Source organism: Hyla sarda, chromosome 4, assembly GCF_029499605.1.
Source record: "Hyla sarda isolate aHylSar1 chromosome 4, aHylSar1.hap1, whole genome shotgun sequence".
NCBI lineage: Eukaryota > Metazoa > Chordata > Amphibia > Anura > Hylidae > Hyla > Hyla sarda.
The window spans coordinates 19531941-19555786 of NC_079192.1; the positions used below are offsets into that span (position 1 = coordinate 19531941).

At 40.9% G+C, this 23846-nt stretch overlaps 2 non-coding genes across 2 annotated transcripts; one reads left to right on the forward strand and one right to left on the reverse strand.

The window, feature by feature from the left end:
• Positions 1-4271: 4271 nt before the first annotated feature.
• Positions 4272-4343, reverse strand: TRNAQ-UUG (transfer RNA glutamine (anticodon UUG)). Its single transcript has one exon. It is a non-coding gene; the product is annotated as a tRNA-Gln (tRNA).
• A 4742-nt stretch (positions 4344-9085) lies between these two features.
• TRNAT-AGU (transfer RNA threonine (anticodon AGU)) lies at positions 9086-9159 on the forward strand. The gene has a single exon. It is a non-coding gene; the product is annotated as a tRNA-Thr (tRNA).
• The last annotated feature ends 14687 nt before the right edge of the window (positions 9160-23846 follow it).

The window sequence follows — 23846 nt, forward strand, 5'->3', positions numbered from 1 at the left end:
CTGACACCTAGTGGTCTTTTTAAGACAGTGCACCTAATTTCACCCCCACCCCAATTTTATACTAATAAAAGTTTCATTTTAAAGGGGGGGAATTTGTAGTTTAGGCGGTACCCCTTTTTTATTAATCCTTTTGGGATTTGGTTGCTTGCAATCAACTTTGATTGTGGCTTCTAAAGGGTTAATACCAGGCATCAGCCCAATCGGCATTAACCATGGGTCCTGGCTGCTGATAGCAACCAGGACCCACCTGGTATGAAGTGTGATCAGCTCGTCAGTGTGCTTCAAGCTGCGGGAGCGGCACCAAAGTGTACCAGTGGAATCTCACATGTGTCCCAGTCCTTAGAATAGGTAAGAATAGGTAACAGAAAATCTACAAAAACAATAGAAAACCCTACCCTAAAACTGTACCCTCTCCCACACCACCCCTCCTGCACATGGATCAGAGTCCATACCGTTCATACACAAAGTCCTGTCCCTAACTGACCCATGTCAGGTCCCCAAAAGAAAAGCAAAAACACCACCACCCACAAATACACCCTCCCCACCTAGCACTCCTCCCAACCAACTTACACACAAACTTATGCATACTAATATATACACACTGAACCAAAACCACCTTAGGCCCAAGTTTGGTCACCTGTAAGCCCTTCATATCATAGAGGGAGATTTATCAAAACCTGTCCAGAGGAAAAGTTTCTGAGTTGCCCATAGCAACCAATCAGATCGCTTCCTTAATTTTTCAGAGGCCTTTTCAAAAATGATACGCCCTGCGTCCTTAAGGGGTTAAGTGCTACTCACCCTACCTTTATAAAATTTTTAATATACTCTGAAATTTTTACTTTGAGACATAACCCTATTGATTTGTTAATATTACGATAACTAAAGTTAAAGGTTTGTGTATCAGAAAATAACCAGATATACACTTACTGATGATAATAACTAAAAAACACTTAAGGTCCCACCGAGATTTGAACTCGGATCGCTGGATTCAAAGTCCAGAGGTGATTTTAGTACATACCTGGCAGGCAGTAATGGACATGCTTAGGAAGGATTTGTGCTTGTCTTGGGGCTAAATGGCTATGTTGTGAGATTACCATAACACTGTGGCTAGCTTTTTGTGAACTTGTATTTCCTTTGTATTTCCTTGACTTTTCTTTTTTTTGCCTAAAACTCACACAATTCCATTTTCCTCCCTCCCACACATCAGCCCCCCCACCCATTAAAACATAAATGAGTTGCATCTATTCAAGTCAGTGTGGTTTTAAATCAGGGTGCCTACAGCTGTTGCATTAGTTGCAGATTGATCTCTCCCACCAAACGATCGCTCCACCCATTGAAGCAGACAGGTTCCCTGTCATCAGCTGACTAGTGAGTCAGGTCTCTGCCGCATTGTAAGCTGGGAAAAATCTGAGACAACAGTCATTTTGTATGCTGGTAAAAATAAATAATGAGGTGAAAATCACAGAAGAATTGTGAGAAAACTGTCACACACAGGTACAGACACTATATTATGAACTACACTAACTTTACAGCCCCTGTAGCATAGTCAAATAAAAAAAAAATCCCAGAATACCCCTTTAAAGGACTTATCGAGGAATAGAAAAACAGATCTGAAAAAAAAAAACACTTCCCATCTGTCTCCAGGTTGGGTGTGGTTCTCCAGATCATTTTCATTGAAGTGAATGGAGCCAAGTTGAAATACCACACCCAACCTGGAGACAGACTTGGAGTTGACTTAGTAAGAGATTAGCTCTGCTGGTCTTTATGAGGTTAAAGAGTGGCCCCAATGTTGATATGTCACATGACTATTGTGCAGCACCATGCATGATAGTGATTTTACCTCTAATTTATCTTCATTTTTAATTTGGTCCCTAAAATCCTCAATGAGTCTCCTTTTTCCCGCTCAGTGACTCTCTTCTCAGCTCGTAGCTGTGTGAATGTATGCAGGTAGAGACACGGCATAATGGGATTCTTTGGGATTTGTACAGGATATGGGATTCACACAACTACTGTGAAGAGTGATGATAGCAAATGAAGATAACTTGGTAAATGATGGTGCTGCATGGTAGCCTTTTTTTATGCTTTGAAGCGTACAATCATTTTTTTTACCTATTGGTTCGCCCATCTATGGATCCATGGATAATTTCTTGTAGGTACAGGATATTCCCATATTCACCCATTGATGCAGAAAACAATGTAACAACAAAAAAAAAAAAAATGAAGATTCCACTGAGATTTGAGCTCTGGATATAGGGTCCAGTGTGCACACCATTACATTGTGTCAATGTGTTGTGCTGTGGCTTAGTTGGTTAAAGCGCCTGCCTAGTAAACAGGAGATCCTGAGTTCGAATCTCAGCAGTGCCTTGTCCTTTTCTTACAGTCTCTTCCAGGTTTTTCCATATCATTATAAGTAAAAATCTGTTCAAACAAGAACAAATCAAACACAATGAGGCCGAACGGCTGGAGCCTAATATACTCTCTGGACACTTTATTAGGCACACTTTGCTAGATCCAAGCTTGATCCCTTTTGCTATAATTTTTCATGGCATTTTTTCTACAAGGTGCTGAAAAGATTTCCTCCTGGGTATTTTTTCTTTTTTGAACCATTCACACTAGAGATGGTTATATGAGAAATACTTAGACCGATCTGTCTGACTCCAACAACCATACTTCCTCTGGGCACCTACCTGTCCTTTCGCCCCTCCGCGTCTGGAAGAAGAAGCTGCACCTAAGGCAACTGTGCAATATAATGGCGCGCTACCTTTTCTTTTCCAGTTCACGCCAGACCAACTCCTGAATCGGCTCTGATCCCATCACCTTTTCCCGCTGTTACAGCAGTAGACATTGGTGCAATGACCTTAGATCAGGCTTCTGTTTTGTTCTCCTTTGTGAAACATGGGGGGAGATTTATCAAAAACTGTGCAGAGGAAGAGGGATGCAGTTGGCAACCAATCAGATCACTTCTTATATTTTTAAAGAGGCCTTTGAAAAATGAAAGATGCAATCTAATTGGTTGCCATGGGCAACTGCACCACTATTCCTCCACACAAGTTCTTATCTTTTTGAATTTCTTTTCTGTCTGACCACAGTGCTCTCTGCTGACACTCTTTTTTATTATAAAAGTACAAAACTTATACAAAAACACAAAACAAGCTTAACCAGCTATAACATAAATAAGAAATACACTGATACCAAAGAACAAAAACAAAACCCTGCCTAACCGGCCAACCCAGCTTTACAAAAACCTAAAATATGCCAATCCACCTAACCGAACCAAACAACACACTCACATGCATACCAAAAATGAACATAAAAATAGCACTTGGCTTATCAAAATATGAAAATAAAATTTAGCACTACCTGGCTACAACTCAAAACCATCCATATTCGGGAAACACAACGAGAAAAAAAAAAAAAAAAACAACTTGGCTTAGCAAAATATAAACATGAACATAAAATTTAGCACTACCTGGCTACAAAAAAGGAGAAAAAAAATACACCAGACCAAATATACCATGTAACAACATAATAAACTCAAATAAACCACATAACATAATAACTGGTCCGACTGCCATAACTACTGTAATGCTGTAATATAAAAAAAAAAAGAAAACTGTATATAAACAATATACACACAAAATCACATGACCATAATAATATAGTATTTAACTAAAAATAAATATATATACACTACAGAAAACCTACAAAAGCAATAGAAACCCCTACCCTCTCCCACACCACCCCTCCTGCACATGGATCAGAGTCCATACCGTTCATACACAAAGTTCTGTCCCTAACAGACCCATGTCAGGTCTCCAAAAGAAAAGCAAAAACACCACCACCCACAAATACACCCTCCCCACCTAGCACTCCTCCCAACCAACTTACACACAAACTTATGCATACTAATATATACACACTGAACCAAAACCACCTTAGGCCCAAGTTTGGTCGCCTGTAAGCCCTTCATATCATAGAGGGAGATTTATCAAAACCTGTCCAGAGGAAAAGTTTCTGAGTTGCCCATAGCAACCAATCAGATCGCTTCCTTAATTTTTCAGAGGCCTTTTCAAAAATTATACGCCCTGCATCCTTAAGGGGTTAAGTGCTACTCACCCTACCTTTATAAAAATTTTAATATACTTTGAAATTTTTACTTTGAGACATAACCATATTGATTTGTTAATATTACAATAACTAAAGTTAAAGGTTTGTGTATGAGAAAATAACCAGATATATACTTACTGATGATAATAACTAAAAAAGATTGAAGGTCCCACCGAGATTTGAACTCGGATCGCTGGATTCAAAGTCCAGAGTGCTAACCATTACACCATGGAACCTGTTGCACAGTTGTGGTTTACCTGTCATTATACAGAGATGGGACAATAGATAATTATATGACAGTAAATTATTCACAGCAAAATCCCAGTGAATCTCTATGTAATTATATATTTCGGTTCCTCCCTAAGTTACAGACATCACTGAGGATCTTTACTCATCTGTGTAGAATATGAGGAAATATTATGGGAACTATAGGAGAACATCAACCCTAGTTAAAGGGGCACCCCGCAACTATACTCCTTATCCACACCTCTCATGACATCACACCACTACCTCATCCATGCATGTCTATGGGAGGGGGCGTGATGACCGTCATGCCATAGACACGCATGGAGGGGGCGTGGCGGGGCTTGACGCCAGGAACTGTCCAGAGCAGGAGAAAATCCCCATAGCAAACCTCTCCTGACAGTTCCTGACATGGACAGAGGTGTCAGCAGAGAGCACTGTGGTCAGACTGGAAAGAAAATCAAAAAGGAAAGAACTTCCTCTGTGGTGTACAGCAGCTGATAAGTACTGAAAGAATTAAGATTTTTTTTAATGGAAGTAATTTACAAATCTGTTTAACTTTCTAGCACCAGTTGATTAAAAATAAATGTTTTTTTTTTTTAGCGGAGCACCCCTTTAAGTAAATATATTTAGTTTTAATATTGTCCCATAGATTACAATGATAGATTACCTCCCAAAATGTATAATGTAGCTGTTAATAGAAAGGTTAATAGATCTTTTTCTCTCGTAGAAAATCAAAACATCAGAAAAAACACTGAATGTGTCTTGAAAGTGGTGTTTTTTTCCCGGTGTTTTTCTTTTACCCAGTTCTTTAATAGAAATTCTTTAGTCACGTGACGAATGAATCATGTGACATGTACTGAAAAAAAAGACAGGAGATAAAGTGGAAAACACACACAATAAAAACAATATTAATTCACACGATTTTTTTGGGGGAAAAAATGAGACTGCAGTCCTCCTAGCTGTGACAACATTGTGATTACTGCTGCTAGCTGTAGTCGTGGCCGAGTGGTTAAGGGGATGGACTAGGTTTGAATCCTGCCGACTACGTCAGCATTTTTGTTTGCAGTCTCCATGTTTATTTCCTTTCTTTTTCTATAATATATAAATAATGTATATGTAGGATGAGGAATAGATAATTTACTGCCTTAGATAATTCTAACATGACCACTTGCTGACCAATTCTAAAAGGTACTTTAGTTTATTAAATATATTTAGTGTTTTGTTACATTGGCTCATAGAATACTATCATATATTATAGGGGGTTCTCCATATCTTGTCCACAAGTCATGTGTAGTACAGTATACCAGTCCCATTCATTTTAATAGAATAGAGCTGTAATACCAGATGCAACCTGTGGAAAGGGGTGGCACTGTTTTTGCAAAAATGAAGCAGCGTTTTTACTAATCCTGAACAACCAGTTTAATCCTACCAGTCAGGGTGCTATGATAGGTCCTCTCTATGGGTATGTTACCTCTGTGGAATCTCTGCTTGTGGAATTCCCCGAGCAGAGAACCCGGCAGGCGGCCACCGCAAATTCTTTGGTGGTAGGACTGCAGGGCACTGCGCCATCACCATTGACAGCTATGCAGTACTTGCGGAATTCCGTGCAAAGAATGAACATGTTCTTTCTGTGTGGGGAACAATTTCAGCCGCGGAATTGTCTGTGGCTGAAATTCCACAGTGTGTATGGGTCTCGCGGAAGACCAATTCACACTGATGGTACTGATGGTACTGCACTGCGTGGAATTATACTCCTGGAATTCCAGGGGAATTCCGCAGTGTGAATGTACCCTTATAGGGTTGATGTCCCCCCCACAGTTCCTGGTTTTTTACCATAAATATTTCCTAATATACCGTATTGATGACTCTGGAGCCACCGTTATATCTTCATCCATCTGAATGTTGTGTAGATATAAATGTGTAATAACAATGAGATCAACTTTGCTGGGAGTTTGTTGTGTATAATGTATCTGATCCTGTGTAATAGAGTCCTATGGCCCCTCAGGGGAGGATCAGCACCTGAACTGTCCCTAGAGGGTAAAGTTAATGTACCAAGGGAGCTGTAATGGCCGCGTGGTTGAGGTGTTGTGCTTGAAATCCAATGTCGTCTCCTCCCAACAGTTCAAATCCTGTTCACACCACTTTTAGTATTAAACTGATTGGGACATTTTTATCATTTATAATAACAATTTCTCTTTAAAATTTAATAATAAATAATTGGACATTTTTCATATTCTAAAAGTCTACCCATAACTAGTTTTCCTAGACCAGTGTTTCTCAATTCCAGTCCTCAGGGCCCCCTAACAAGTCATGTTTTCAGGATTTCCTTAGTCTTTCACAGGTGATATAATTGTTGTGATGCCTGATTCAATGACCATAATTATGTCACCTGTGAAAGACTTAGGAAATCCTGAAAAAACAACCTGTTAGGGGGTCCTGAGGACTGGAATTGAGAAACACTGTCCTAGACCCACTGTGGCTCCCACTGTTAAAGCGCCTGTTTAAGTCACAGCAATTCCTTAACCTTTTCTTACAGTCTCTTCAAGGTTTTTATATATCATTATAAGTAAATATCTGTTTAAACAAGAACAAATTAAACAAAATAGGGCCGGACGGCTAGAGCCAAATATACTCTCAAATCCTCTCTCTGGACACTTTATTAGGTACACTTTACTAGTACAGGGCTGGATCCCTTTTTTGCTATCATTTTGTATAGCATTTTTCCTACAAGGTGTTAAAAACATTCCTCACTGGATATTTTTTCTTTTTCTTGGACCATTCTCTGTAAACCCTAGAGATGGTTGTGCATGAAAATCCATCTAGCGCCAATCATGTCACATTCAAAGTCACTTAAAGGGGTACTCAATGTTTTCAAATCAACTGGTGCGAGAAAGTTATACAGATTTGTAAATTACTTAAAATTTTATTTAAAAAAAATTTGAAACATTAACTTTTACAACAGAATACAAATCTTCAAATCCCCCTTTTTCCTCTTCTGATGCTCAGTTTAAACTTCAACAAGTTTTCCTGTCCACATGTACATGCCTAAATGCATTGAGTTGCTGCCATGCTATTGGCTGATTATCTATTTGTGTGAACAAATACTGAAACAGGTGACCAAATAAAGTGGCCTGTAGATAAACCTGTAAATGTTTTGGGAGAAAGATATAATTTTATAAGATTACAAATAAATAAATAAATAAATAAAGAAAGAAAGAAATAATAATTAAAAAAAAGCAAAGGTCCTACCAAGGTGTGAACTCAGATCACTGGACTCAAAGGCCAGAGTGCTAACCATTACACAAGGAACCATTTATGTGAACATTCACTCTCTGTGGGTTTCTGGAGATCTTTGGGGACCTCTAGGGAGGACAGAGGGGGAAGAACTGATATAACTTCAAAATGTTTAAGTTAATGTTCATAAATATTGTTTACTCGGTGATCATAGACGACCCCTAAAAATATATAGAGACACATTACATTACACCCGATATCAGCAACACCAAGAACATCAATAAGGTGTCTATAAGTCATGAAATCTGTAACCACATGGAAATATAACAAGTAATAACATAGTGACTGTACACATAACAATATCAATGTGGAAATATGTAAGTGCTACAATATATAGGAAAATATTCATATTTGTATGATGGTGATAAGGATGAAGGATGGGTTTGATTCTTTACCATATTATTATTATTATTTATTTTTGTAGCTCCCTTGGTTCCAGGACACTGTACATATGATAAGTGTTAAATACATAACACAAACACAAGTACAATAAATGTGATAGAGAGTAAATGACTGATAGAGAAGAGAGAGGGACCTGTCTGTAAGGACTTACAATCTACAAGAGGAGGGAAACAGTGGGTGATGGGGACATCTCGTCATCTATGAGAGGTCAGGGAAGTAGCCATTCGTAGTGTGGTGATAGTAGGGTTATTATAGGTCGTATGCTTTCTTGTAGTCTTCAGGTTTCTTTTAAGGGTCTTGATGGTGCGTGAGAGCCGGATGTGCCGGGGGAGTGAGTTTTGGTGTATAGGGGAAGCTCATGAGAAGTCTTACGCTAGATTCAGACTACAGAATCTCCGGGCAGAAAATTCAGAGTAGGACCGCACGGACACTGCAGTCTCCAATAAACTGCAATGTGTTCCGCGCGGATTTCCGCCTGAAGAAAGAGCAATGCCATTCTTCAGACGGACATTTCCAAGCAGATTTTCCGGTCACAAATTCCGAAGTGTGAATTTGTGAATGGAATTCACTACACTATACATTTTAGCAAACGGAATTTCCGCCTGCAATTTCAAAGCGGAATTGCAGGCGGAAATTCCGTAGTCTGAACCTAGCCTTAGAGATAGTTGCGTAAGGTGCGGATGAAGGGAGAGCACAGGCGGAGGTTGTGAGAGGATCACAGGGTTTATGTGAGGGACCATATGGGGAGATCAGGTCCGAGATGTATGGGGGGGGTACAGGTTGTGGACGGCACATGTACTATTTACGGTGATCACCCCTACGTGGTTTCACTGTTAGGCTTACTCAGGGAATTAATGTTTTATTTTTATTATACCATTAGTCCTAATTTGTTATAGGAACAGGATATACCCATATTCACATATTGATGCAGAAAACAATGTAACAACAACAAAAAAAAAAAATGAAGGTTCCACTGAGATTTGAACTCTGGAAATAGAGTCCAGTGTGGAAACAATTACCGTTTGTTTCAATGTTTGGTGCTGTGGCTTAGTTGGTTAAAGCGCCTGTCTAGTAAACAGGAGATCCTGAGTTTGAATCTCAGCAGTGCCTTGTACTTTTCTTACAGTCTCTTCCAGGTTTTTCTATATCATTATAATAAAATATCTGTTCAAACAAGAACAAATCAAACACAATGTAGCCGGAGGGCTGGAGCCTAATATACTCTCTGGACACTTTATTAGGCACACCTTGCTAAAACCGAGCTTGATCCCTTTTTCTATAAATTTTTCATGGCATTTTTTCTACAAGGTGCTGAAAAGATTTCCCCCAGGATTTTTTTTCTTTTTTGAACCATTCACACTAGAGATGATTATGTGAGAAATACTTAAACCAGTCTGTCTGACTCCAACAACCATACTTCCTCTGGGCCATACATATGTGTTGCCATACAGGGATGAGACAGCACTGCTTTCTCTAGTTACCAGTAACCACAGGTGGGGAGTAACGAGTAGCAGCTCAGCAGTCATTCGACTTGAAAATAATAAGTTTAGGCTGGAAGAAGTGCTACTTTGCGCAAAAACTACCGGTTTTTCGTGTCTGAGCGCCCATAACTCTGCAGCCTGTGCCCCTGGTTTTCCCATTGAGGAGCTTCGAGTCTCGACCTGAGCGGTGTTGTGCGGTAATAACTCAATTATGAATTATTAATTAGGGTCATAAAAATAATTAATTATGAAAAATTAAAAATTATGAAAATTATTACCTTTGTGAATTGTAGACAAAGCTAATCAATGTAATTCACATCTGAGTCCGAATATTTCCTCAGATATCAACAAGTTATTTTTATGACGGGATGACATTAACGCTTAAGGATGTAGTGTTGCAATATATAATAATACACAGGTATTATAAATGTATGCAGATTTATTGGTTATAAGATTATAAACATAAATGAGTAATAAACACAATGATATATGCAAATGAATATCAGTTAGATATTAGTAAACAGTATAAGCTTGTTAATTGACTACATATAATAGAACAATACATGTGAGTAGTAAGTAACTTGTTACAATAAACAAAAGCTACTAGGTTAGAATATCATATAAGAAAAAGGTTACATATCACTCTATCCAGAGGAACCTCATGATATTAAGATAGGCAATATCTAATCATAGACATCAATATGGAATGCTAAATACACTCCGCCCACTACTAACCAACTACAAATCACATGACTCCAAGAATGGGGAAATCAATTTAAGGATATAAAAATATGGAAGAACTATAATATACTTCCCCCCATTCTAGACTATTTTCTATACATGATCTTGGTAAGACATTAAGACAATTAAAAAGCAATGATATATGATCTTGTTAGACTATATTTTAGGAGGAAAAACTTGAAACAAGTTTCCTGTGTGTGAAATATATTTATAACACGTAGTTTGGCGAGTTGGAATTCTATCAATATGTATAAGCAATTATTTAATGCTGTGATGCTGTCTTGATTCTTCTGCAGGTAGAATGAAGTCTCACAATATCCTAAAACTATAATCTAAATATGGAGATATTAATTATTTTATTTAATTAATTTACTCTCCAATCTAAATGGAATAATTCCATCCACATTATCCCAAGTCCTTATCCCTAGTCTTAATTAAATGGAATACCATTTTTTGTGTCTCTTACCAAGTTTATGTAAGAACCTTCTTTCAGCTCTTAGGAACACTGAACGATCCATCTCATCGTCATGGATAGCCATTAGGTCGGTACCGTGTGATCAGTCCGGCTTGCAGGGATCTCACATGGCTTTCATGGCTTCCATCTTGTTGACCTCTTTCAGTGGAATACCTCTTTGTCTGTTCCTTTCAGCCTACAGTCTACCGTTTACCAGACTTTTTAATTAGTCAGACACACCCTCCTAAATTGGAATTCCCCAATAAATGTAGGTTGGGCGTCTACATATGGTAAAGAATATGAGATTACTATACTACTCAGAATGCATTGAGCACATCACCCATAATGCCTTTCCTGTGGGTGTAATGTCAACTACCCATTCATTGGGGGTGCTATTGCATAAGCAATTAGCATCATTACCATTAAGGGTAAACTGTCAATAACTGGTCTTAAACCCACATTCCCCACTTGAAATATGGAGCACTAGATTATCAATTCAGGGATTACTTTTGACATCTATAAGTAATGAAACCATGTTTGAATTCACACACAACGTGTGAATCTCTCCGTTTGTCCAGTCTTGGTAATTGATTGTTATTTACAATAACATTCACAAAACTGGCAAACTAACCCTTAACAAAGATTCATCCTCACAGTCTACAGTTGAGATCTTTCCTTATCTAAACATTGAGCAATAGACATGTGCAATTCGTTTCGGCACGAATGTCTAATTTACTGAATTTTACCATTTTCGGGCATTCGGACCGATCCGAATGCACGAAAACATATTTTGAACATTCCCAAATAGCCACGATAATACAAATAGCAAAATAATGAATGCATTCGTTATTTACCGAATGCATGCAGTAAATAACGAAAGTAAAGAATTCATTCTCATTTTTTTATTGGTCCTTGTGCTAACACTGTTGCGCTACACACTCTTTCTGTTACTGTTACCAGGGTGCCTCCAGCTGTTGCAAAACTACAACACTCACCCAGCATCCCCTGACCGCCAAAGGCTGTCTGGGCATGCTGGGAGTTGCAGTTTTGCTACAGATGGAGGCACACTTTGGCAAACATGCGCAAAGCTTTTTAATTAATTTTCAAATTCCGCTCGCTTTTTGCAGAAATGGGTTAGTAGGTCAATGACATGAATAGTAATTGCCGTGGGAACATTTTCATCCATAAAACCGCAGGCTTAATTGGATAATTGCCGTTTAGAACATTGGGACCCCAAACATTCTAAACTGCAATTATCCAATTAAGTCTGCGGTTTTGTGAATGAAAAATGTTCCCACGGCAATTACTATGCATGTCATTGACGTACTAACCCATTTCTGAAAAAAGCGAGCGGAATTTGAAATTGAATTAAAAACCTTTGCACATGTTTGCCAAAGTGTGCCTCCAGCTGTTGCAAAACTGCAACTCCCAGCATGCCCAGACAGCCTTTGGCTGTCAGGGCATGCTGGGTGGGTGTTGTAGTTTTGCAACAGCTGGAGGCACCCTGGTAACAGTAACAGTGTTAGCGCAAGTGACATGACATGTTATACATACATCACCCGACAATCAAACACATCGATCAAACACATCAATCATTTATACAGCATTCATTCATTCATTCATTTACTCATTCATTCAACATTACATTATGTATTAATAATAAATCACATAAAATTATATTATCTTACTTGTCTTCCAATGTTCCGATCTCTGCGGCTTCCCTCTTTTCCTGCACACACACGCTCCCGATAATGGTCCCCTGCTTTAAAAAGATTTACCCGAATGTACCCGAATACCAAATGTATCCAAAAGAAAATGAAAACCCGAATACCGAATGTATCCAAAAAATCAAACTGAACACCCGAATACCGAATGTATCTGAAAAATCAAAACCGAAAATATTACCGAACCGAAAATGTTATCCAAAATGAAAAAACGAAACAAAAGGAAAATTTTTCTTGTGCACAAGTCTATTGAGCAATGCATAGCAATCATATATAAGATAATAGATATACCATATTTATCGGGGTATACCACGCACCGGCCTATAACACGCACCCTCATTTTACCAAGGATATTTGGGTAAAAAAAGTTGGTAAAATGAGGGTGCGTGTGTGTGCATTCGTATACCCTGATACACCCCCAGGAAAGGCAGGGGGAGAGAGGCCGTCGCTGCCCGCTTCTCTCCCCCTGCCTTTCCTGGGGTCTAGAGCCCTTCTGCCGCCGCTTCTCTCCCGCTGGCTGTCTGCGCCGCTGCCCGTTCTCTCCCCCTGACTATCGGTGCCGGCGCCCCATTGCCTGCGCTTATAGCCAGGGGGAGAGAAGGGGCAGCAGGCCTGCTTCAGGCCTCCGGTGTGCGTCCCCTGCGTCGTTGCTATGCACTGCACGGCACGGCGCAATGACGAGTGACGTCATTGCGCCGTGCAGTGCATAGCAAGACAAATGGGACGCACACCAGAGGCCTGAAGCAACGCGGACCGTACCCCGGCAACAGGTAATTATACAACCGGGGATGGGGGAGGCAACGGGGCAGCGGCGCCGGCAGTTGGTGCCGCTACCCCTTCTCTCCCCCTGTCTGTCGGCGCCGCTGCCCCATTGCTTCTCTCCCCCTGGCTATCGGTGCCGGCAATGGGGCAGCGGCACCGATAGCCAGGGGGAGAGAACGGGCAGCGGCACCGATAGCTGGGGGAGAGAAGGGACGGCAGCAAGGCTCTAGACCACAGGACAGGCAGGGGCAGAGAAGGCGGCAGCGACGGCAGGTCTCTGCACCTGCAAAGCCGCTGCAGTTCATTGATTTAAAGCGCCTGCTTTAAATCATTGAACTGCAGAGGCTTATCGGCGTATAACACGCAGGTAAACTTTAGGCTAAGAATTTTACCCTAAAAAGTGCGTGTTATACGCCGATAAATACGGTATACTGATGTCCTTTACAATACTAACAGTATATGACAATGTCACATGTCCTACTGATTACCATATATATATATATATATATATATATATATATATATATATACATATATATATATATAAAGAACTAATGTTCATACGAATGAGACATAGTTATTTCACAGTCTCTTATCTCACCCCCTTCTTCTTTCCATTCACCCTCCTTTACCTTGGTAGTAATGTCATCTGCCAATTCTCTGGCTTACCCTAGCACTATATATCAGAGGCTATAGGTCTGTTAGACCCTAGGTCTGAAGACATTAAAATATGCCATCTAAAGCTGCTATCTAAAGTGCTTCTTAAGTGTGACATCAAGAATTATACCAGAATTGAACCAGAAGGGAACAAAAGGGAACTAACTCAACATTTTAACTACAAAAGTAAGTCAGTCTTTTTCAGAAAAAAAACAAAAAACAAACATGCACTCACTTATGACTTACATCATTGCGATATATTTTCTCTTATATCCCCCACCGATTTCTCCAGTGGACTCTATATACATCTGTCCATGCCTCCTTCCCTCACCTATGTATTGCTCGCATGCACTGCTCACCATCATAAACCACCCAAAGTCACCTCATTCCATGGTACAGCACAGAAGTCGCTTCATCACTTCACCCAGCCATCTGCTCTCCCTCTTCTTTCTTCTGCTTTTAGCTGCTGTGGACATTGCTCCTATCCCTGGCCCACCTTTCACGAATATTTGCTCTACACTACCTGCCTCTTGCGGAACCACTACAAACTTTAACTGCGCTCTTCTAAACTCTCGATCTGTGTGCAATAAGCTCACCCAGATTCATGACTTATTTCTCACTAACTCTCTTAATCTGCTATCTCTCACAGAAACATGGATACAACCTTCTGACACTGCTTCTCTTGCTGCTTTATCTTATGGTGACCTTCTCTTTTCCCATACCCCTAGATCTGACACCAGGCATGGTGGAGGAGTTGGGGTGCTTCTAGCCCCACAATGCACTTTTCAAGTCATCCCCCCATTACCCTCACTCACATTTCCCTCTTTTGAGGTCCACACCCTCAGGCTCTTCCGCCCATTGTCTCTCAGAGTGGCGGTCATCTATCGTCCTCCTGGTTCTCCCCAAATGTTCCTGGATCATTTTGCCACCTGGCTCCCTCACTTTCTTTCCTCAGAAACACCTACACTAATCATGGGTGATTTTAATATCCCAATCTCCTCTTCTGCCTCTCGGCTTCTGTCTCTAACCTCCTCCTTTGCCCTTTCACAGCTTACTGATTCTCCCACACACAAGGATGGGAATACACTGGACTTGATCTTCTCTAGACTTTGCTCTGTCTCTAAATTCACTAATTCTCCTTTTGAGCTCTCTGACCACAACCATCTCTCTTTCTCTATCAGTAACTCCTATTCTCTTCCAGACACTCCAACCTTGTACACTTACAGAAACCTGCGTGCCATAAACACTAATCAATTTATAGACATTATACAATCTTCACTATCACCAATCTCTTCCCTCTCCTGCCCTAATCTAGCAGCCAACATTACCATGACACCCTAAAGTCTACCCTGGATCAAATGGCACCCTCTAAAACACGAACCTCCCGACACAGACGGCAGCAACCCTGGCACACGCTAACAACCCGCTTTCTCAGGCAATGCTCTAGGTGTGCTGAACGTCTGTGGAGGAAAACTAAGACTTCTTCAGACTATCTGCACTATAAATTCATGCTTAAATCCTATTACTCCGCTCTTCATCTCACCAAACAAACATATTTTACCTCCCTCATCTCCTCTCTGTCTCACAACCCAAAACGCCTTTTTGACACGCTCAACTCTCTCCTTCGGCATAAAGTACAGACCCCAATCACTGATCTCTGTGCTGAAGATCTGGCCAAATACTTCAAAACTAAAATCGATGACATTCGTGATGAAATCCTCTCCCAGTCCCCTAAAAGTTCTGATCCAATTCCCAGCCACGTCTCCTCTTCATCACTCTCAGTTTTTGAGCCTGTAACGAAGGATGAGGTTTCCAGGCTCCTCTCCTCCGCCCGCCCCACTACCTGCTCTAGTGACCCCATGCCTTCACACCTCATTCAGTCTCTCTCTCCTGCTATCAGCTGTCACCTGACTAAAATCTTTAACCTCTCCCTCTCTTCTGGGGTCTTTCCCTCCTCCTTCAAACACTCTATCATAACCATCTTTGGATGGTTATCTTTGGACCCGTCCTGTGCAGCCAACTATCGACCCGTCTCAAATCTCCCCTTTATCTCCAAACTCCTGGAACGCTTGGTCTACTCCCGCCTTATCCGCTATCTCTCCGAGAACTCTCTCCTTGACCCCTTACAGTCTGATTTCCGCTCCCTTCACTCCACAGAAACGGCCCTAACCAAAGTCACTAATGATCTTCTGACGGCTAAATCAAATGGCAATTTCTCTTTACTGATTCTCTTGGACCTGTCTGCGGCTTTTGACACTGTGGATCACCAACTCCTCCTCAGTAGTCTCCGCTCCATGGGTCTCAAGGACTCTGCTCTCGCCTGGTTTTCCTCCTATCTCTCTGGCCGCTTCTTTAGCGTCTCGTTTTCTGGCTCTACTTCTCCTCCTCTTCCCCTTGCTGTCGGGGTTCCCCAGGGATCGGTCCTGGGTCCTCTACTCTTTTCACTCTACACATCCCCCATTGGAAAAACAATCAGTAGATTTGGTTTCCAGTACCACCTCTATGCTGATGACACCCAACTTTATACCTCTTCCTCCAACATCACCCCTGCATTCCTACAGAATACCAGTAACTGTCTCTCTGCCGTCTCAGACATCATGTCCTCTTTATATCTGAAACTAAATCTTTCTAAAACAGAACTTCTTGTCTTTTCTCCATCAACTGATACTGTACCTAACCCTGACATTTCCATCTCGGTATGTGGTACTACCATAACTCCCGGGCAGCAGGCTCGCTGTCTTGGAGTTATACTTGACTCTGATCTGTTTTTCACTCCCCATATTCAGTCTCTTTCACGTTCTTGTCACCTGCATCTTAAAAACATTTCAAGAATCCGCCCATTTCTCACTATTGAAACTGCTAAAACTCTCATTATTGCTTTGATTCACTCCCGCCTCGACTACTGTAACTCTTTACTAATAGGCCTTCCTTTCTCCAAACACTCTCCTCTCCAGTCCATCCTTAATGCTGCAGCCAGACTCCTCTTCCTCTCCAGCCGCTACACCGACGCCTCCTTCCTGTGCCAGTCACTACACTGGTTACCAATTCAGTCCAGAATACAGTACAAAATCCTCAGTCTCACACGCAAAGCTCTCCACAATGCTGCACCTCCCTACATCTCCTCTCTCATCTCTGTCTACCATCCTACACGTTCTCTCCGATCTGCTAATGATCTCCCACTAACATCTTCTATAATCCGAACTTCTCACTCCTGTCTCCAAGACTTCACTCGTGCTGCACCGGTTCTCTGGAATGCTATCCCTCAATCCCTCAGACTCAACAACAACATCCATAGCTTCAAACGTGGCCTAAAAACACATCTCTTCAGACAGGCCTACAACAGTCTCTAATTGGCCTCAACATATCGTCAATATATCCCCAACATATCCCCAACATATCCCCAACATATCCCCAACATATCCTCAATATATCCCCACACCTCTTGTTTGAATAGTTATTGTGTAATATTATGTCTGATACTTGTCTTTGTTTGTACCCCATAATTGTAAGTGCTGCGGAATCTGTAGGCGCTATATAAATAAATAAATAAATCTAGAGAGTGTAACCATACCCCCTATCAGTCTATTATCTAAACACCATAAATAAGCTAAAGATACAAGAAGCATTGTACTCTTAGACTGGCATTAGAAATAGGAGATGAAACCTCAGAATTGGCCTACTTAGGTTAATACACAAAATGGCCGACATCATGCAATTATGCTATGAAATATATTAAACACAGTGCAGGATTTTCCTGGATTTTTGGTATGTGATATTAAACTTCCTCTGGGCACCTACCTGTCCTTTCGCCCCCTCCGCATCTGGAAGAAGAAGCTGCACGTAAGGCAACTGTGCAATATAATGGCGCACTACGTTTTCTTTTCCAGTTCACGCCAGACCTACTCCTGAATCGGCTATGGTACCATCACCTTTTCCCCCTGTTACAGCAGTAGACATTGGTGCAATGACCTTGGATCAGGCTTCTGTTTTCTTCTCCTTTGTGAAACATGGGGGGAGATTTATCAAAAACTGTGCAGAGGAAGAGTGGTGCAGTAGCCCTCGGCAACCAATCAGATTGTTTCTTTTTATTTTTAAAGAGGCCTTTGAAAATCCCCATAGAAATCGTTCATGTCAGGAACTGTCCAGAGAAAATCCCCATAGAAAACCTCTCCTGCTCCGGACAGTTCCTCACATGGACAGAGGTGTCAGCAGAGAGCACTGTGGTCAGACAGAAAAGAAATTCAAAAAGGAAAGAACTTCCTCTGTAGTATACAGCAGCTGATAAGTACTGGATGAATTAAGATTTTTTTAGTAGAAGTAATTTACAAATCTGTTTAACTTTCTGGCACCAGTTGATTAAAAATAAATGTTTTCCAGTGGAGTACCCCTTTAAGTAAATATATTTAGTGTTAAAGGGGTACTCCGCAGCTCAGCGTTTGGATCAAACTGTTCTGAACACTGGAGGTGGGAGCTTGTGACATCATAGTCCCACCCAATCATTACTTCACGCCCTGCCCCCCTCAATGCAAGTCTATGGGCGAGGGTGTGATGGCTTTCATGCCCCCTCCCATAGACTTGCATTGAGGGGGCGGGCCGTGACATCATGAGTTGGCGGGTCTATGACATCACAAGCTCCCGACACTGGCTCTAGCGTTCGGTACGCTGAGCCACAGAGTACCCCTTTAACCCCTTAACGACGCAGGACGTAAATGTACGTCCTGGTGATGTGGTACTTAACGCACCAGGACGTACATTTACATCCTGAGCATAACCACGGGCATCGGAGTGATGCCGGTATCATGCATGGCAGGTCCCGGCTGTGGATCGCAGCCTGGGACCCAACGGTAATGGCAGACACTCGCGATCCTGCGGATGTCCGCCATTAACCCCTCAGATGCCGTGATCAATACAGATCACGGCATCTGCAGCATCGGGGTCAGTTAACAGGATGATCGGATCGCACGCTGCTCTGCCGCGGCGATCCGATCATCCTGCACGGCAGACGGAGGTCCCCTCACCTGGCTCCGCTGATTTCCGGGAGTCTTCTGCTCTGATCTGCCTTCCCGCAGACCAGAGCAGAAGATGACCGATAACACTGATCAGTGCTGTGTCCTATACATAGCACTGAACAGGATTAGCAATCGAATGGTTGTTATAAATAGTCCCCTATGGGGACTATAAGAGTGTAAATATAAAAGTTAAAAAAAGTTAAAAAATAAAGTTAAAAAAAATGTGAAAAACCCCCTGCCCCAATAAAAACGTAAATTGTCCCATTGTCCCTATTTTACCCCCAAAAAGTGTAAAACAAATATTTTATATACATATTTGGTATTGCCGCATGCATAAATATCCACACTATTAAAATAAAATGTAAATTATCCCATACGGTGAACGGCGTGAACGTTAAAAAAAAAAAAGTCCAAAATAGCTGCTTTTTTTTATAACATTTTATTCCAAAAAAATTTATAAAAAATGTAATAAAAGTTTTGTATAAGCAAATATGGTATTAATAAAAAGTACAGATCACAGCGCAAAAAATTAGCCCTCATACCGCCGCTTATACGGAAAAATGAAAAAGTTATAGGTCTTCAAAATAGGGGGATTTTAAACGTACTAATTTGGTTAAAAAGTTTGCGATTTTTTTTAAAGCGCAACAGTAATAGAAAAGTGTATAATCATGGGTATCATTTTAATTGTATTGACCCAGGGAAAAAAAAACACATGTCATTTTTACCATAAATTGTAAGGTGTGAAAACAAAACCTTCCAAAATTAGCAAAATTGCGGTTTTCTTTTTAATTTCCCCACACGAATAGTATTTTTTTTGGTTGCGCCATACATTTTATGGTAAAGTGAGCGATGACATTACAACGGACAACTGGTCGCACAAAAAACAAGCCCTCATACTAGTCTGTGGATGAAAATATAAAAGAGGAGGAAAAAACGAAAACGTAAAAATAAAATTGTCTTAGTCCTTAAGGTCAAAATGGGCTGAGTCCTTAAGGGGTTAATATTGTCCCATAGATTACAATGATAGATTACCTCTAACAACCTGGGGTCGGGGATATATTCCCAAAATGTATAATATAGTTGTTAATGGTATAATAGAGTTGTTTTCTTTAACCTGTTCAGGACGCAGGGCGTATGCATACGCTCTGCATCCTGAGTCCTCAAAAACATAGGGCACATGGATATGCCTGCTAGCCGGTAGGGGATCGGACCGGTATGCCTGCTGAAATCATTCAGCAAACATCCCGGCACATCACCGAGGGGGGTCCTGAGACTCCCCCATGTCGGCGCTCAGAGAAAAATCACATGCCAATTGATGCCAATTGCGATTTTCTGGTATTCCAGGCTGATCGGGTCTCTGGTGACGCGATCACTTGGAAAATAGGGATGATCAGAGCTATCAGTGACAGCCCCGATCATCCCAAGGGATAGGAGCGAGGTTGCAGTGCTTAGTCGGCACTGAGTACTGACCAATGGAAATCCCCCGCTCTGCCCGCCCCTGGATGTCGGGCAGAACGGGAGGAGAAGATGCCATGAGGACCGCCGATCGCCGATTGTCGGTGACAACATCTGGAGGGTCACAGCCAAAGGCTGTCTGGGCATGCTGGGAGTTGTAGTTTTGCAACATCTGGAGGGTCACAGTTTGGAGACCACTGTTACAATGGTGCCCAAACGGTAGCCCTCCAGATGTTGCAAAACTACAACTCTCAGCATGCCTAGACTGCCCAGGCATGCTGGGAGTTGTAGTTCTGTAACATCTGTCCCTTCAGATTTTGCAATTTTCATGAAAATTTTGAAAATTGCTGCTCTACTTTGAAGCCCTCTAATTTTTTCGAAAAGTAAAAATATGTCTAGTTTATGATTCCAATGTAAAGTGGACATATAGTGTTTGTGAATCAATATAAAGTTAGAAAAATGTTAAATTTTCTAAATTTTGATGAAATTTGGGGATTTTTCACCAAGAAAGGATGCAAGTAACAACGAAAATTTACCACTAAAATAGAGTAGAATATGTCACGAAAAAAACTCAGAATCAGAATAATCGGTAAAAGCATCCCAGAGTTATTAATGCTTAAAGTGACAGTAGTCAGAATTGCAATAAATGGCTCCGTCCTTAAGGTGAAAATGAGCTGCATCCTTAAGGAGTTAAGTAAATATTCATAAGGTTGAAAATATTGAGTAAAAAAACATGAGAATTCACAAAAGTTACTTGGCAGTGGTGGGATTTGAACCCACGCCCCCAAGGAGACTGGAGCATTCATCCAGCACCTTAGACCACTCGGCCACACTCCCTTGTGTGTCTAGGTTTCTTCACATCTAAATTGTCCTGATAATCATGTACAGAATTTTCTATGATCTGTCGGGGTCCGGGTGATAGTGGGAACCTGTCATCACTCTTACGGTTTGTTCACTCCTTCAGATTTTCTTTACACTTAGTGAATGCAAAGTCAGAAATGGATTTGGAAAGAGAAGTCTCAGTTTTTCCTTTATATACATCCTTCATTTCTCTGTTCCTGGCTCTTTCTTTCTGCCACCAGTTTATATAAAAAAAAACGTTTTCCACTGGAGTACTCCTTTAAGTACTACTCACCCTAACTTTATAACATTTTGAATATAATGATACTTTGAAATTTTTACCTTGAGACATAACCAGTGATTTGTTAAGATTACGATATCTAAAGTTAAAAGTTTGTGTATGAGAAAATAACCAGATATATACTTATTACAAAAAAAAAAAAAAAAAAGCTGAAGGTCCCACTGAGATTTGAACTCGGATCGCTGGATTCAGAGTCCAGAGTGCTAACCATTACACCATGGAAACTGTACAGTTGTGGTTTACCTGTCATTATACAGAGATGGGACAATAGATGATTATATGACAGTAAATTATTCACCGCAAAATCCCAGTGAATCTCTATGTAATTATATATTTCGGTTCCTCCCTAAGTTACAGACATTACTGAGGATCTTTACTCATCTGTGTAGAATATGAGGAAATATTATGGGAACTATAGGAGAACATCAACCCTAGTTAAAGGTTATCCTCGCCCTCTCATGACATCACGCCCCTACCCTCTCCATGCATGTCTATGGGAGGGGGCGTGATGACCGCATGGAGGGGGCGTGGCATGGCGTGGCGTGGCGTGGTGTGGCGGGGCGTGAGGTCACAACCACTGTCACAGGAACCCAGTATTTGTCCTGAAGGCCGAGTGCTGTGCGGAGATCTCAGGGTTCCCAGCATCAGGACCCCCGATCAGACATCTTGTTCCCTGTCCTTTGGATAGAGGATAAGATGTCGAGCAGTTTTCCAAATTCAATGGGGGAGATTTATCAAAGGATTTAGACTGGTTTTTCCTGTCTGAATTTGTCGCACAGAAAGTCGCAGTCTAAATATGTGCTACTTTTCTGCGACATTTGCTCTAGAGGATTTTTAGAACATAATGCATGCAAGTCTATTTTAGACAGAAATGCATTGAAAAATGCATTGGTGCTGAATTTATCAAAAGCAACTTTTGTGCGACAAGTCGCATAGGCTGAAAGTACGCCGAAATGTCAGACCATGTTGGAGCAGGTTTAAATATAGACTAAAGCATAGATCATGCAGTCTGTGCACAGAATTTATCAAGAGCTGTGCGCCATTTGATAAATTAGGTGCACAATAGACCAGACTAACCCTCTGTAGTTTGGTCTATATTGATGCGGGACATAGACAACTTTGATAAATATCCCCCAGTGTGTCTTGATATTGGTGTTTTTTTACCCGGTGTTTTACTTTTACCCAGTTCTTTAATAGAAATCCTTCAGTCATGTGATGAAAGAATCATGTGACATGTAATGAAAAAATAAAAGGCAGCAGATAAAGTGGAAAAAACACACAAAAAAAAAACCAATATTAATTCACACTATTTTTTGTGGAAAAAAAACAAAACCTGCAGTCCTCCTACCTGTGACAACATTGTAAACAAAATTGTAAACAAAATTGTAAACAAAATTGTAAACAAAGGCCCTCATTTACTATTCTAAACCCGACCTCTTTTGTCGGGTTTTTTTGTCGCATCTTTGTCTGCGCCATGTCGCAGACATCCTGCGCCAGTCTGCGTCACGATGCGAAATTTTTTCCCGACGGACCCGATGTGGATTCTCCCAAACCCGAAAAAGGGGCGTTACCCGACATTTCTGAGCTTTCCCACGTATTTATTAAGGTTTCCAACCCGAATTTTTGAATTGTTGTGGATTTTTTCCCGACAGCTCAGAGGAGTTGGAAACCAAAACCAACAAAACCCACGTGCGACAAACAGGATGCGACATAATAATAAATACCAGGGGAAAAAAGCAGTCGGGTAAGAAAGCAACATAGACTTACAACCCGATTTTCTTAGTAAATGAGGGCCAAAGTTGTAATGTGTAGTTGTGGCCAAGTGGTTAAGGTGATGGACTAGAAATCCCTTGGGGTCTCCCCGTGCAGGTTCAAATCCTACTGACTACGTCAGCCTTTCTGTTTGCAGTCTCTTTTTTTATTTCCTTTCTTTTTCTATAATATATAAATAATGTATATGTAGGATGAGGAATAGGTAATTTACTGACTTAGATAATTCTAAGACAGTAAATTACCCACAATCCCAGTGCAGTGAATCTCTATGTTACTATTCATTTCGGTCCCTAAGTCCCATCCTAGACAAGGATCAGAGGATCAGAGACATTTCTGAAGATCATTACTCTTCTGTGTAGAATATGAGGAAATATTATTGGGTGATTACCAGTAGAATCCCTCCGCTATCAAATAGGCTTTGTGAATTCTTGTGCGTTTTCACTTTATATATGAAATCTCATAAATTCTCTATTATAGAAGATATCTCTATTACTCTAATAACAACTATATTATACATTTTGGGAATGTATCACAGAACCATGGCTGTTAGGATTAATCTATGACTGTTCTCTATCGGCTAATATTAACAAAACATTTATT